Source organism: Macaca thibetana, chromosome 7, assembly GCF_024542745.1.
Source record: "Macaca thibetana thibetana isolate TM-01 chromosome 7, ASM2454274v1, whole genome shotgun sequence".
Taxonomy (NCBI): domain Eukaryota; kingdom Metazoa; phylum Chordata; class Mammalia; order Primates; family Cercopithecidae; genus Macaca; species Macaca thibetana.
This window is the reverse complement of record NC_065584.1, coordinates 162,658,164-162,673,554: the sequence shown is the minus strand read 5'-3', so window position 1 is coordinate 162,673,554 and position 15,391 is coordinate 162,658,164. Positions and strand designations below refer to the sequence as shown.

At 55.2% G+C, this 15,391-nt stretch overlaps 2 protein-coding genes across 5 annotated transcripts in view; one reads left to right on the top strand and one right to left on the bottom strand.

The window, feature by feature from the left end:
* LINGO1 (leucine rich repeat and Ig domain containing 1) overlaps positions 1–15,391 on the top strand; it is a 202,191-nt gene that overhangs the window by 21,811 nt on the left and 164,989 nt on the right. For 2 of the 4 annotated variants that reach the window (XM_050799965.1, XM_050799967.1), the window contains exon 2: positions 1,641–1,755. The exons of 1 other annotated variant lie outside the window; for it this stretch is intronic. The gene's annotated coding sequence lies outside the window, so the exon portion shown is untranslated. Of the gene's footprint in view, positions 1–1,640; positions 1,756–13,337; positions 13,590–15,391 lie in introns of those variants that run through there. One more of the 4 variants, XM_050799968.1, reaches the window with a different exon arrangement.
* Positions 1–15,391, bottom strand: part of CRABP1 (cellular retinoic acid binding protein 1) — a 658,055-nt gene that overhangs the window by 564,670 nt on the left and 77,994 nt on the right. The gene's annotated exons all lie outside the window — the stretch shown is intronic.

Below are 15,391 nucleotides of genomic sequence, written 5' to 3'. Positions count from 1 at the left end.
AGAAAGGAGGGGCTGGCCTGGCCCTCCAGGGCAGGTGGAAGCTGCTTGCCCTCTCAAGGGCTGCCGGGAGCCAGGTGCTGGGTTCGATGCCAGCTTCCTGAGCTTCCCTTTCACCATCACGGTTGAAGCCACCCCTGGGCACCACCTGCACTCGTGTTTTCTTAATCCTTGTCTTCGTATTGACTTATGTTTGAAAGTGGATTACCATGATGCTCCCCAAGCACACATCCAGGAAATCACACCTGTGATGTGCCTGTCATTTTTTTTTTCCAATACACAGAAAGAGAAACACGTAACTATGAAAATGAAAACATTTGTCTGCACACCACGAAATCCCCTTGTGCACTCCCAGAAGCATGTGTCTCCTACTTTGGGAAACACAGATCTGACTGAAACCTCTCTGCAGCAGCTCAGAAAGAGATTTGGGACTTCATCTGAGAGGTTGAGGAAACTGAGGTACAGAGGAAGAAGCTTTGCCCAGAGCCACCTGGCCAGGTAGAGGGAGAGCTAAGAGTTAACCCGCCTCCTTGGACTTTGAGCTGAGGTTATGTCCTGCACTATAGAGGCCTCAGAGCCTTGCCAAGGAGCCAGAACTTCCTAGCACCCTCCCTTACTCACAGAGGACGGAGCGTCTGGTCTAGAGGAACCCTTGGAGAATACATGATGAAGAAATAAAGCAGGGTGGCTGGGCATGATTGGCTCTGCCGATAATCCCAGCACTGTGGGAGGTCGAGGTGGAAGGACTGCTTGAGGCCAGGAGTTTGAGACCAGCTTGGGCAACATAGTTTACAAAAAAATTTAAAAATTAGCTGGGCGTGGTGATACACACACCTGTAGTCCCAGCTCCTTGGTAGGCTGAGGTGGGAGGATCGCTTGAGCCCAGGAGTTTGGGCTACAGTGTACTATGATGGCACCACTGCACTCCAGCCTGGGTGGCAGAGCAAGACTCTGCCTCTTAAAAAAAAAAAAAAAAAAAAAGGCAGGAAAGGCTGGGGAATGGGAGGGTGAGTAGGTGGGGGTTGGGAAGTTGAGGCTCAGGCCCAGGGAGAGGCACCCCGGTGCTGCTGCCCATCATCCCCTCTCAGGGGTCAGACTGCGGCCTGCCTCCTGTGGCCTAGTTGGGGAGGAAGGCAGGCAGTGGCATTGGCTGGACACCTACTGTGAGCCAGGCCATGTGTCCCTTCTCTCTTTCTATCTTCCCAGCAGTCCTGGCAGGAGAGATGGTATCTCCCTTTTATGGATAAGAGAAGTGGCTTTCCCAGGGCCACAGGGCCGTTTGGTGGGAGAGGCGTAGTCAGACTCTAGCCTGCCTGGGGCCACAAACCCTGCCCTTCCCAGAGCCCTGCCTGCCCCCGGCTAGTGTCATGAGTGTGTGTATGTGTGCACGCACACATGCACGCATGTGCATGCACAATTGACAACACATCTATGTGTGTAAGCATGAGTTTGCCAGTGAATGAGAGTACATGTGTGAGTGTGTGCAAGTGTGTGTGTGTCAGAGAGAGTGTGTGGGGGATGTATGAGTTTTTAATGGCTCAGCCAGGCGGGATCAGACCCCATTTGCAGGCGTGGCCCCCACTGCACCATGACCACCTGCTGCCCTGCTCTAGCTGACAGCCACCTCTTCTTTCTCCGCACAGCCTCTGGCAGCCACAGGCCCTGAGGCTCCAGTGCCCAGAGGCAGAGAGGGCAACTGAGTCCAGCCCAGGCTGAGCCCCGCCCAACTGTGCTCCCCAGACACCCACCCAACCCGAGGTAAGACGCCACTCTGGGCAGCGGGGCATGGAGGGTGTGGGGTCTGTAGGGGAGGCTGTCATGGGGCCCTCTTTCTGGGGCTTTCCCCATCTCTCCCCCACCACATGCAGCCATGCTCAGGAGGTTGCTGTGGCGGTGCCACTTGCCGCCAGCCCTTGCTGTAGCAGGGCTCCGGCAGGCAGCTTGGAAGCCTGGGGCGTTCTTCCCAGCAACTGGGTTTCATGGACAGTTCCGGCTAATGGGTTCCCACGTGGCATGGGAGGTCTCTGAGGGCAGGCTGCAGGGCTCTGTCCTTGGTCCTGTCACATTGTTGACCAAATGTGTGCCTGACTTCAGGTCGGGAGGGAGCCAGAAGACGTGGACTGAGACAATCAGGGTCCAAGGAACTGTCAAGAGGCCGACATTGGCTTTAATGTGTGGAGTTTAACAGGGTTCCACACCAGAGACAGCCTGCGGGTCCAGACACCTTCAGGGCAGGATGAGGCTTAGACCCCAAGTGTGTTGGTGCGACAAGCACTGGCAGCCAGGTGACCTTGGTTCTCTGTGAACAGAGCAGATGGGTTCTTGAACTGTATCACGAGGAGTAGGATCCCCAGAATGTGGGAGGTAACAGGTCCTTTCACTTCATGGTCCATGTGAGGGGTTGTGGAGAAATGACAGCGTGTCCCAGAGAAGTGGGAGATGGGGAAGGAGGGGGACCTGGGTTACTGCCTGGCTTGACCCCTGACTTGCTCATGACCTTGGACAAGTCACCTCTACTCCATATCTGGGCCAGTCCCCTGTTCTTGACAGGCCTCTGTCACCTATGAGAGGGCTGCAGAGGGACTTTGCTAAACAGAGGGAACAGTAGGGTGGGCTTGGGGCAGCAGGCTGGGCTGGCGTATTGTCCTTATTTTTCAGAGGAAGAAGCCTGGCGGCAGGCCTGGACTCCCTTCTCCTGAGGGATCGGGTGACGGTTGTGTGTGGCTGAGGCTCAGCCAGCCCTGTCCTCACACTGGGAAGCTGGTGGGAGCAGAGGCCTGGATTTCCTTCCCAGGCACTAGACCTTGCTTGGAAGCCCAATTAGCACCATCAAAATATTTCTGCTTTGGGAAGCTGAGGCGGGCAGATCACAAGGTCAGGAGACTGAGACCATCCTGGCTCACATGGTGAAACCCCATCTCTACTAAAAAAAAATACAAAAAATTAGCGAGGCATGGTGGCGGGCACCTGTAGTCCCAGCTACTCGGGAGGCTGAAGCAGGAGAATGGCGTGAACCCGGGAGGCAGAGCTGGCAGTGAGCCAAGATCACACTCCAGCCTGAGCAACAGAGCAAGACTCAAAAAAAAAAAAAAAAATATATATATATATTTCTGCTAATTAGTTGGCTCTGGGTAGAATGAGCAACTAATTAGCCCCTCCAGTTTAACCTGTAATTGCTGCTGGGAGATGGGTGAGAGGGTAGGGTCAGAGCTGTCTGTGCAGCAACCGGCGTGACAGGGGCAGGGGGCAGGGGCGTGAGCAGCCTCCCCACTGCTCAGGCAGACGGCAGCACCCACAGGCACCACAGCCCGGGGGCATGGGGAGTTCAGTGGGCAGGGAGATGCAGGTGGGAACTGATGCAGGGCAGGAAGGCCACAGTCAGCTGGGGGTCTGGCAGGGATTGTTGGAACAGGTGACACCTGGGCTAAGCCTTGAAGTCTGTAAGGTGCTTTTCAAGCATTTTATTTTTCTGGTTATAAAAAAAGTAATGTGTGTTCTCTATAGAAAAGTGTGAGCGATGGGTGTTTAGCCCGTCAGTCTTCTACAAAACATGTATTTATGACATAATTGGGATCAAGCTGTACTTACTATTTTCTAACTTGCCTTTTGCACTTAATCCCATACCAAGATCATTTTCCTATCATTCAATACTCTTCTATAATGTGATTTTTAATGGCAGTGTAATGTTTCAGCCTGCGTGTACCATAGTGTGTTTAGCCAATTCTCTGTTGTGTATTTTGGTGGTTTCTGATGTTCTGTCATTATAAATAATGCCTGAATGAAGGAAGTCATGGATGTAGGGTTGTGATGGGCAGGGAAGGTTTAGGGTGGCCGGGCAGGTCCAGCCTGAGCAAAGGTGCAGTGGCAGGGGAGTTTGGAATGTGTCTGGGGAGTGGCGGGGCCAGAAGGGGCCAGGGCTGGCATGGAGCACTGGAGGCTTGCACCGGAGGCTGAGGAATTGGAGCTTCACTCAGCAAAGCTCTAAGTTCTTGGAGAAAGCTCAGGTTTGTCCTTGCTGCCCTGCTTCCATTGCTGTCTCCCTCGGTGCTCCAGTGATTGGAGGGGAGGAAGCAGGGTGCTGTGTGTTTGGGAGGAAAGGGCAGGCAAAGCTGGGATCCCAGATGACCTCTCCCTCACTGGTGGGATCCGTGGTGTTTAAACCAGGCCCCTCTGCTCTGTGGGGAGCCTTGCCCAGGTCTCCTCCTGCCAGGCAGGAGGGATGCAGGCACCAGCTCTGAACACTTACAGACTCCTGGGTCAGCACAGCTGGTCAGACCAGCCTCTCCTTCATCCCCTCACTGGGCGGAGGCTTATGACAGGGACCCTAGAGGGCCAGGGAGGAGGCTGGAGGTGGTTTGTCGTCTCTTCCAGGAAGCTTCCCTGATCTCTGCATGGAGCTGTGGGCCCCTCCCTAGTGCCGCCCTCCCTGTGCACATCTGTTGGCCCCGGCACTTCTGTCATGCTGGGTTGGGATCACCCATGGGTGTGGGCCTATTTCTCCCAAGGATGAATGTGCAGTGGTTTGTTCATCCTTCCTTCAGCCCATACTCAGTGCCTGCTACACATGAGGCATTGTTCTATGTGCCCAGCACGGCATCCATGGGTGAATAGGTTAGACCATGGCATTGCCCTCATAAAGCCTAAATTGTAACAGAGTAGACAGAAGAAACCAGATAAATCAATCCATAATATAAGATTAGGGAGTAATAAATGCCACAGAGAAAAATAAGGTTGGAAAAGGGGGCAGGCATGAAATGGGAGCCCTTCTGTGGAGCATGGTCAGGAAAGGCCTCTCGGATGAGGGGCCATTTCAGCAGAGGCCTGAGGAGAGGGAGCAGGCCCTATGGAGCTCTGGATGGGCTTTGAGCTGGGACCAGCATAGAGGCCCTCACAGCTGGGCAGCCCTTGAGGAAGAGGGGCTGAGCAGGGCCCGGAGTTACAGAGTGATGCCTACTGCAGAAAGGACTGTAGGGTGGGTGGGCAAGAGTAGAAGCTGGTAAGCCAGTGGGAGACCCCGGCATCAGTCCAGACTAGAGATGGTGGGGCTGGGCCTGGGCGGGAGGAGGGCTTGTGTTTGGAGACTTTGAAGGGGTTGCTGAAGGATGAGCTGTGGACTGGGAGAGGGCCAGCCTGGGAACGGGGTGGGCACTGGAGCCTTGGCCTGAGCCGAGGAACAGGGGTTGAGGGTGGGTTTGGAGGGAAAAGCAAGATCCTGCTTGCAAGTGTTTGAGGTGCCGGCATCGTGTGGGGAGGCTACACAGACAGTAAAGCCTGCAGCTGTGGGAAGAGCTGGGCTGGAGAGGCAGTTGTGGGGGGAGTCAGTATCTGGGTGGTTTCTGAAGCCTCTGAGCCTGGACAAGATGATGTAGAGGAGAAATCTGGGCCTCATTGCTTGGGGTGAATCCAGCCCTGGGGAGCTCCCTGCTTATGGGTGGGCTGTTACTCTAGCTTTGCAGAAAAGGTCCCCAGATTTACCAGCCTGGAGAAACTGCTACCAGCTCACCCTCCCAGCTGCTCCTCCCAAGTGGCCTAATGGCTGGCACCATCATTCTGTAATGCTTGTCAGGGCTGCTGTCGGCAGGAAGTGTGGTGCTGATACTAGGCCTAATCCTCTCACCCTTTTCTCTTGCAAGGGACTCTTAACTGGTGAGTCTGGAGCAGCCCAGGCCCTTCTGAGCCCTACTAGTGGTCACTACTACAGGCCTTCCTCCAGGTCATGTTCCCCCTCAAGAACCTTCAGGGGCTCCCTGTTGTTTAAGGTTGACATGCAGACTCCTTCTCCTGCTTGTAGAAGGCCTTTCATTGTCTCCCTCAAGCCCATACTTTCTTCCCCGCCCTTCTTTCCAACAGGCTACTCTCCTCCATCCCCCACACACCACGCTCAGCCTCACCTTCCATGTAGAATGCTTTCTTAACCACCAGCAAATCCCACATTTTCCAGAATGTCTTCCCTGACCCCCCGCTTCCCTCGGCCTCTTTGCATGTCCACATGTGCCTTTTACCTGTTTCCCCAGGCCTCATGGCTTGTGGTGAGCTATCCTGTCAGGTCACCCAACTCATCAATGTCATGATCCTCAGCTTGTCTTCCTCTTTGCCGTCCTCATCCTCTTGTCCCTCATGTCTGCCATCTACATGCTGCCCTGCCCTCAAGTACTGTTGTCAAAGCTCTTCCCAAACAGAATCCCATTCAAACCACGGTGCTTTGTGGGCCAGGGCGCCCAAGCCTGGCTCTGCATCAGGACCACCCAGGGACATTATTAGAGACAGGAATCATTTGGGGTCCACCCAGACCGTCTGATCCAGGGTTGCTGGGAGAACCCAGGAATCTGCCTGGTTCACAAGCCCCACAGCCACCTTTTGATGGTCAGCCAGGTTGGGACCCATTGGCCCAACCCAAGCTCATGATGAGGGAGTATAGGTATCCCTGAGACCATGGTCCTCTGACCTTTACTTGCACACCTTCAGGGACAGGGACCTCACTCTCTCCAGGGCAGCTCAGGCCCTGGAGGCAGCTCTTATATGGCTCCTCTTTATACTGGCTGAGCTGAATCTGCCTCCCTGAAGTCTCCATGGCTGGCTCTAGGGTCCACATGGGACAGGAGCTATGTTTGGCATCTAGAAGCTCTCCTTTTCTACCCCGCCAAACCCAGCGGGGGGCCCAGCATGTGGTGGGGATTTGGGCAATGTCTGTGGCTTGGTGGATGGATAGAGGACCTGCCTCCCTCCACACCTGCCTTCCTGGGGCCTCCCCAGGGCATTGTTCTCTTCTGTTCCTCCTTAGTCTTCTCTTAAAGAAGCGAACTCACAGAGCAGTGCAGGACTCAGAAGACCCTCTTCCCCTACCCTCAGGCCCTGGCTGGGGCCACACCACCCAGACTTCCAGCTTCTAGAAATGTGAGACGATCCATTTCTGTTTAAGCCACCCAGTTTATGGTACTTAGCTATAGCAGCCTGGCAAAGGTGTTTCAGGGGCCAGGCACTGTGGCTCACGCCTGTAATCCTAGCACTTTAGGAGGTTGAGACGGGAGGATCACTTGAGCCCAGAAGTTTGAGACCAGCCTGGGCAACATGGCGAGACATGGTCTCTACAAAAGATACAAAAAATAGCTGGGCATGGTGGCACACACCTGTGGTCCCAGCTACTCGGGAGGCTGAGGCGGAAGGATTGCTTGAGCCTGAGAGACTGAGGCTGCAATGAGCTATGATTGAGCCACTGTACTCCAGCCTGGGTGACAGAGCAATATCCTGTCTCAAAAAAACCCCAAAGCCCCAAATCCCCAAACCCCAAGGTGTCAGCAGGGCTGGTTGCCTCCGAAGGCTGTGAAGGATGATCTGTTTCAGGCCTCTCTCCTTGGCTTGTAGATGGCTACCCCATGTCTCTTTACATGGCCATATTGCCAAATTGTTCTCCATACAATATTTAACTATTTAGCCATTTGTTTATTTTTTGAGATGGAGTCTCACTCTGTCACCCAGGCTGGAGTCCAGTGGCTCTATCTCAGCTCACTGCAGCCTCTGCCTCCCGGGTTCAAGTGATTCTCATGCCTCAGCCTCCGAGTAGCTGGGGCTACAGGCATGCACCACCATACCCGGCTCAGTTTTGTATTTTTAGTAGAGATGGAGTTTCACCATATTGGCCAGGCTGGTCTTGAACTCCTGACTGCAGATGATCCACTTGCCTCAGCCTTCCAAAGTGCTGGGATTACAGGTATGAGCCACCGCGCCTGGCCAGTATTTAACAATTTAGACTGTATCTCCAAATCCCTCTTTCTTATGGGGACAATAGTCATATTGAATTAAGGGGCCACCCTACTCCAGTATGACCTCATCCTAATTAGCTAATTACATCTCAAATGACCCAATTTCCAAATAAGATCACATTCTGAGGTATTGGGGGTTAGAATTTAAGCACATCATTTTTGGAGGCACACAATTCAACCCGTAACAGCAGGCGACTAGAGCTATGATTTTCACAGCAGTGAACTGTCCCCGGCAGCCTTGGCGGTGGTAAGCATCTCATGCCATGGGTTGCACAGGAGGAGTATCGAGGCTGCCCCAAGCTGTCAGGAACATGGAGAGGAGATTCCTACCTCATGGCTAGGACCAGGGCTTCCCTGACACCAGTTTCAGCCTGGGATGTTAATCAGGGCCCAGGAACATGGTACATGGTGTGTACTGGTCGTGATCCAATCCCTGTATCCTTTGGGTGAAAGGCAGGTTCCCATCACTGGGGTAGGAGGAAGAGCCCCCTGAGCTCTGCTGCCTCTTAGCAGGGTGCCCTCGGGTAGTGGCTTTGACTTCTGGGCCTCCATCTACCGAACTGAACTGGGGACCAGTCTGCCTGCCTGTTTTTGTCACAAGCCTATGGTTAGGCTCATAGGAGAGAATGAATAAGAAGGTACTTTGTTTTTGTTTTTTTTTCATGTATTCACTTTGCAAACAGTTATTAAGCTCAGCTGCATGCTAGGCCCTGTGCTGTCCCAGGGACACAGAGATGGTCCTGGTCCTGGCCCTCAAGGAGTGCAGAGGCCATGGGTGGGGCAGCAGGCGTAGGTGGTAGTTGAAGTTATGACCACTCTGGAGCCAGACTCCCGGGACTCAGTCGCAGCTCTGCCATGCGTCAGTGGTGTGAATTTAGACAATTTCCCTAGGGCCTCTTGGTCTCAGTCTCTTTATCAGTCGACTGAGAATAATGAGAACGTCTACCTTGCTTGGATAAAGTAGGCTGAGGCATGTAAAGGGCTTAGAGCCGTGTCTGGCACATAGTAAATGCTTGATCAATATGAGTGGCCAGTCCAGGGGAGTATGATAGAGGGCCACAGGGGGGTTATGGGGGCAATCATTGAATCATTGAATTTGGGCTCTGAGAACCTGGCAGTCATGGTGACCCAGGCAGGGCAGGGCGGGGCTGGCATTGCCTTCGTCTTTGAGCCACTTGCCGCCCTCCGCTCCAAGTGTCCCGCTGTGGGTTGGAGTGGTAAGGAGTATGGAGCAGGCATGCCCATGGGGAGAGGCAGGAGCCTCCTCATGGTGGTGCGCCGGGGGTCTGTGTGGCTCCAGGGTTCTATGCGGTGGCAAGAGGCTGCCTGTCCTGTCTCTGCCCCTGGACAGCTCCACGTCTGGGGAGGTTGGCAGCTGGTGCCTGGTGCTTGACTTTGTTAGCCTTTGCATTTAGTCTGCAGGTTCTGGGGAGAGGAGATGGTGAGGAAACAAAATTAAAATTCCTCTTTGAGAAGTTAACAACTTCCCAATTAAAGGATTCTTATTTGTGAGATGCCTTAGAGGCCTTTTCAATCAAGAGGCTCTTCTGAATAATAAAAAGGCTGAGCTGGGGTTGGAGTGGAGCCTAAGCTGCCGGCAAGGAGGTGGGGACGCTGAAGATGGGCATGCCGGCCTCGTGTGGGATGGGGTGGCAACAGAGTGGAATGCTTTTCCGCTCAGCGGTTGGCAGGGGGTTGGCATGGGGAGGGCCAAGAGGAGAGGACTATTCCCACCCCTACCCCGCACAGCCCTGAAGCCCCCTCCAGCCCCCAGCCGGAGCTGCATGCATGGGAGTCCTCCACCGGGACCCCTGTGTCCTTCTGGCCCACGCCCTGTGCTTAGCATCTGCGCACTTCCCGGAGGCTCCCTGCAGCTGTTTCTTGTCCTGCTTGGCTCTCAGTTTCATCAGTGCCTGACCACTTCCTGACACTCAGCTATCCCGGGAGCACCCTGCCAGGCTCCTCTGGCTCTTCCCCTCAAGCCAGGGTGGAGGAGGGAGCAGGTGGGAGAGGCAAATTGGGATTTGCTAAGGATGGTATGCAGCGGTGGATGCAGGCCCGACCGTGCGCTCTGGATGGGGGCAGTGTCCTCTTGGCTTCTGAGAGCCCAGCTCCCTGGTGCCCATGCCACACCTGCTGTGCTGCCCCAGCTCTCACAGGGGTGGTTTTGTTGGGTGTGTCTACCAGCCTTTCAGCCAGGCACCCCCACCCGATGTGACCTAGCTTGTTTCCTGGGAGACTCTTGGGTCTGTCCCACTTGAAGCTGAGTGTCTGCAGATGTCCCTCAAGAGGCTCAGCCTCAGGTCCTGCGGGGCTGACCAGTGTGCAGAGTGCCAGGCCCAGCTGGGTGCTTCCCATCTTCCCAGCACCTGAGAGGCAGCTGCCACTGCCATCCTTACAGAGGAGGAAGGGGAGGCTCTGTGAAGTGAGGATACCCTTTATGCAGAGAAGGGTTCTTACTGAAAGGACTTGTCATCCTGTGTCCTCCAGGGCCCTGCAGGTCACTAAGCAAAGAGGAATTGGAGACACTGGCCAAGCCCCTCCCCTCAGTGGGCAGCCCAGGCTTTGACTCTGCCCCAATAGGGGCTGCCCTATCAGTTGCCAAGGTCATTTGAGGAGATGGTGCCAAGGGTGGCTCCTCTGTCCAGGCAGCGTGGAGGGCGGCGGGAGTGTTTGTAGCCCACACCTGCCATCCCCTCCCTCCTCTGCATGGCCTACTTTCCAGGCGCCATCGCAACCGAGGCTGTCTGTGTAAATACCCAGAACTGTGGGAGCCCAGTCCCTCTGAAAGGTCAAGTAGGCACTCCTCAGAGGCCTGGGGTTGGGGACAGGGATGGGGCCATCCAGCAGTCTGGGCCACCAGAGAGGGGAGAATGGGTCCTGCAGACCCCAGGGGTGGTGGGTGAGATGAGGCGACGTGTCCTGATTGGCTGCCCTGACCAAGTGAGAGCTGAAATAATCTGGATTCAAGTCCCAGCCCTGCCACTTACTGGGTGGCCTTGAACAAGTGACTCAGCCTCTCTAGACCTCTTTTTCCTCCCGAGTGGCACAGTAACCTCCCTGAGGGGCGGTGAGGATCAGATGGGATGGCACAGGTGAACCTGCTGGGCCCAGGGCTGGTGGGTCTTGCACGTGGAACCTGGATTTGTGGGCTTTGTCTTAATGGCACTGTTTAGTGTTCCTGTCCCAGCCACTTCTTGGGCAAGTGGTTCCTTTCTCCTAGCCTCAGTTTCCCATATGCAGAGTGGACATAATGATATCTACCTCACAGAGGTGTTGTACTCCCTCAGTGGGATCCTCTGTACCCTTCCCCCACATCACGGAATGAGTCTGTCCTCCCTAAGTACACAGTGGGATTTGCCCGGGGTTGGCCACCACATCATGAGTAGGTGACGTGGTCCTTGCCTCTGGGTAGCAATGTGAAGTTAGAGGGATCAAGGAGAAATGCTGTGAGCCTCAGGAAAAGGAAGGAGATAAAAGCTGGGGAAGTCAGGGAGGGCTTCCTGAAGGTGTCTGGTCCTTAGAGTTCGGGAAGATTTGGGGAAGCTGGGGGTAGAAGAGAGTGACAGAGAGCGTGTGTGGTTGGGAATAATGTGAGCAAAGACCAGGCAGGAGGAGCAAGCCCGGGACAGGGTGTGAGCTATCCGAGAGCTGCTGCTGACTGGGGGTCAGAGCCCTGAGAGGTCCCAGCCCTGGAGCCCTGGTGGGGGTGGAGGACCAGGAGTTGGGGGTGGGACCACTGTCTGCTGACTAAGGGCAGGGAGACGTCAAACAGCCGGGATCCTGGCACACAGCCCTACCTGGGGGCTGCAGGGAGGGGCGGGATTTAGCATAGGGTCTGTGGACAGGACTCCCCACACTCCAGGGCCTCAGGTGGCACTGTCAAGGATCTGTGTAAAGCCTGGGAAGAGGCTGGTGGCTGCTGCCCAAACTGGCAGGACCCCACCTGTGGAGATCAGCCTGTGGGCCGCCTTTGGCCAAAATGTAGGAACCAGGGACTCTGGCTGCTTGAGGGCCAAGAGAGGGAGATATGGGAGGGATCCGCAGTGAGCTGAGAGGGCTGGGAGACTCACCCTTGTGGAGCACCCACTGTGTGCCAGGCCCTGAGTCAGACTCCTCCCAACTTGGGTTTGTGTAATTTGCACGACAGCCTGGAGAGGGTGCCAGCTCTTAAACTCATTCTAAGGAGCTGGAAACCTGACTGGGAGAGGCGAACGACTGGCCTGCCCTGGCAGTGTTTCAAATCAGAACTCTACACATCATGCTTTTTCAGTGGCCCCATGCTACTCCCCAGGGCTGTGGTTTTTAGAAGTGATGACCCCAGACTTCCCTGGGCAGGCTTGGAAGAGCTATACCCAAGTACGGAGTCTTCCTTGGCTTTGCCTCTCTTAGGGAAGCTCGGAGAGGTTGAGGGTGTGACCCAATGCCACACAGCGCTGGGGTCTGCAGTCCCTGGCTCCCTGACGGGCGTGTGCCATGATCCCTTCTCCCTGGGGTCTGGTGGCCCCAGCCAAGCCCTACCAGGTCTAGGAACCCAGGGGGCCTTCCCAAATATAAGACTACTCATGCCTCTGAGCCACTGAGAGAGGCTTTAAAATCTCAGCCCCAAATTAAAGCCTATGAGCTCCTCAAAACAATGAAAAATTTCCCTAATAAAAGGAGAGGCACACTCAGGCATGTCCTAAATGAATGGAGTGACTTCAGGGATTAATTCAGGATGTATGGGAGGGCGCCCAGCCGGGAAAAGTGCGCAGTGGATATTGTAACAAATTGTTTGCTCACAAGAGGAATAATTCTTAATGTGCACTGGCTGCAAGGGGAAGCTACCTTGGCTGCCTACAGCACGATCCCTCATCAGCCGGGAGCTGGGCAGGGTCTCTGCTAAGGCAGCCTTACCTCTAAGCCTCTGGGCCTTCAGTGACAGCCTTCCAACCTCACAAACTGGCCTGAGTGGGCCCTGAATGTGTCCTTAGAGCCCCACAGCCTCCTGAGTTCTGCTCTCTCCTGCTGGCTCTGTGCCTTTGGCTAGGGCGGGGAAGGTGCTGGCTGGAGGGCAATTCCTCCTCCTTTGCTATGCAAACCAACTCTTCCTGTTGGGACCTCCTGGAGACCCCGGCCTGCCAGTCCCCCCAACCTCAGACCACCCAAAGGAGGCTCCTAACAGATTGTCTCTCAGCATGCCTCAGTGTACCTGTCCCAGGCCTGGGCAGCTGCCTCCTTCCCAGTTCCCTTGCCTCGGGGATGAGTGGGGTGGGGGCAGCACCATCCTCCCTGGCCAGCCCTCCCAGCTTCCTAGTGTCTGTGTGCCAAACCTGGGGGAAAGGCGAGGCAAAGTCAGGCTGTGCTCAGGAACATAAATGAACACCACTGAGGTGCAAACGGAGAAAGGCTTCCTGTATCCCACCTCCCACTCCCGGCTGGAGTGGGTCCAGCACAGAGAGAAAAAAGCACTGGCTCCTGAGTCAGGCGAGCCTGGATTTGGGTCTAGCTTCCCTGCTTTCTGACTCTGGGACTCCAGGCAACTCCCACAATCTCTCCAGCTTCTTCCTCTGTAAGAGATGGGATTAGTTTTAGCAGCAGCAGCAGCAGCACCTCACAGTTTTGAGATACAGTCTCATCCATCTACACAGCAGTCCTAGAAGTTGGGACCTGGGATTATCCCCATTAAACGGACGAAGAGACCGGTCTCAGAGAGGTGAAGCTCTCTGCTTCCTTGTAGCTGCTTCATGAAGTTGTTTAGAGAAAAGGGCCCTGCTTATCGATGCTCCTCCATGAACGTCGGTCCCACCTGCTCCCTTTCCTGAGCGGAAGAGGTACTGAGGCCCTACCAAGGTAGGGGCAGGAGACTTTGGGCACGGGGACCCTGATCCTTCTCACCTCTCTCGTCTGGCTTGGAGCCAGCTTGCCCTTTCATTCACTCCTTCATTCACCCGATCATCAAGTGCTGATGAAACACGTACGAAGCGCGGTATCCCCAGCAGCTGGAACGTTATGCACTGTTCCTCCCCCGAGGTAGCCTCCCGTCTTGAGGGAGCAACAGCACGGCAAACAAGTAATTTGGGTAATCTCAGACTGTGCTGAGTCCAGGAGGGAAATGACAGGGCTGTGGAATAGGGAGTGGCTGGGGCAGGGTGAGCTGCTCCGATGGGCATCCAGACAGGCCTCTCTGAAGAGGTGACTTTGAGGCTGAAGGGGCTGAATGTCAAGGCAAAGGCTGGGAGGTGGGAAGTAGCTGGCTGTGTCTGGAGACCAGGAGGAAGATAGTGTGGCTGGTGGGTGGGGAGTGAGGGAGAGAGCGGGGACAGGGGTGGGAAACAGAGCCTTAGCCACCCTGCTGAGGAGCAGGGGTGTGCTCTGGAGGGGGTTAAGCCAGTGAGTGACGGGACCTGATTTGTGCTTTCCAAATTCCGTTCTGGCCTCTGGGTGGAGAGAATGGATTAGAGGCTGTGGCAGGAAGAGCAGGGAGCCTTGAGGGGAGGTGGGTGCAGGGACCTAGGAGAGAGGTGGGGTCATGGCTGCAGGGTGGTGGTGCAGATGGCGAGGAGTCGGGGTGGCTAGGAGAGGGGTTGGAGAGTGACCATGGGATGGGAAGGCTGAGAGTCCTGGTTGGGGCGGAGTCGGTTTGGCCCAAGCGGCACCATTTTCTGAGATGGGGAATCTGGCGCAGGTGGAGGTGCAGGCATTCTGGTTTGGACTTGCAGGGTTTGAGGAGCCAGTGAGCTATGCAAGTAGAGCATCAGGCCTTCAGTCAGCATCGGGGACCTTCTCACTTCTGGTCCAAGGTCAAAGGCTTTGCCCTAATATGCAGCTCGTCTCATTGCCAGACCATTTTTCAGATGAGGACACTGAGGGGCTCACCTCAGTCCTTAGACTGCACGTGGCTTTCTTGCAGACCCCTGGCCTGGAGCGGAGAAAGCACGACCCTGAGTGGTGCCTGACAGGAAGGTAGCAGGAAAACTTGGGGAGTGGGAGCGTGGAGCCACCTCCTGCTGACGCACATGTGTACGCAGGCACGTGTGTGTGTGTGTGTGTGTGTACGCGTGCGCACACTTGAGCATCGTGTGGAGCCCATTAACAAACAGAGAAATAAATTAACAAGTATTCAACCCACCAAATGTTCCTTCTGTTCTGTATAATAGAGCACGGGAACATAATTTTCCCCTGGAGCAAATTGCTACAGCTGAACCTGCTCCTCGTTTTCCTCCAAAAACTGCTTAAAATTCTGGAACGCTTGTTGATTTCGGGTCCTTTCCCTTTCTGGCTCCTGTCCCCAACCCCCAGGCTGCTTCCCTCCGCCTTCCCGTGCGGGGCCTCTGAGGAGCCAGATTGTCACAGCTCCAGGGCTACCATTTTGCAGATGGGAGGAACCTGGGAGGTGGCAGCTCCGGCCAGGGGCCCTGAGGGTGAGAGGCTTTCGCTGTGTGGAGCATGAATGAAATGTCCAGCACTGGCAGAAAACACCGGCAGCTCCCCACTGGGCCTGCCACAGACCACTGTGTGACCTTGGGCAAGTCACTACCCCCTCTGAGCTTCAGTTTCCGCCTGGCAAACACGGGGCTGATCACGCCTGCCATCTCCATGTGAACACGCCTGGTGGTGTACGGAGTGCGGAGTGTGATGTAGATGTGAGCTGC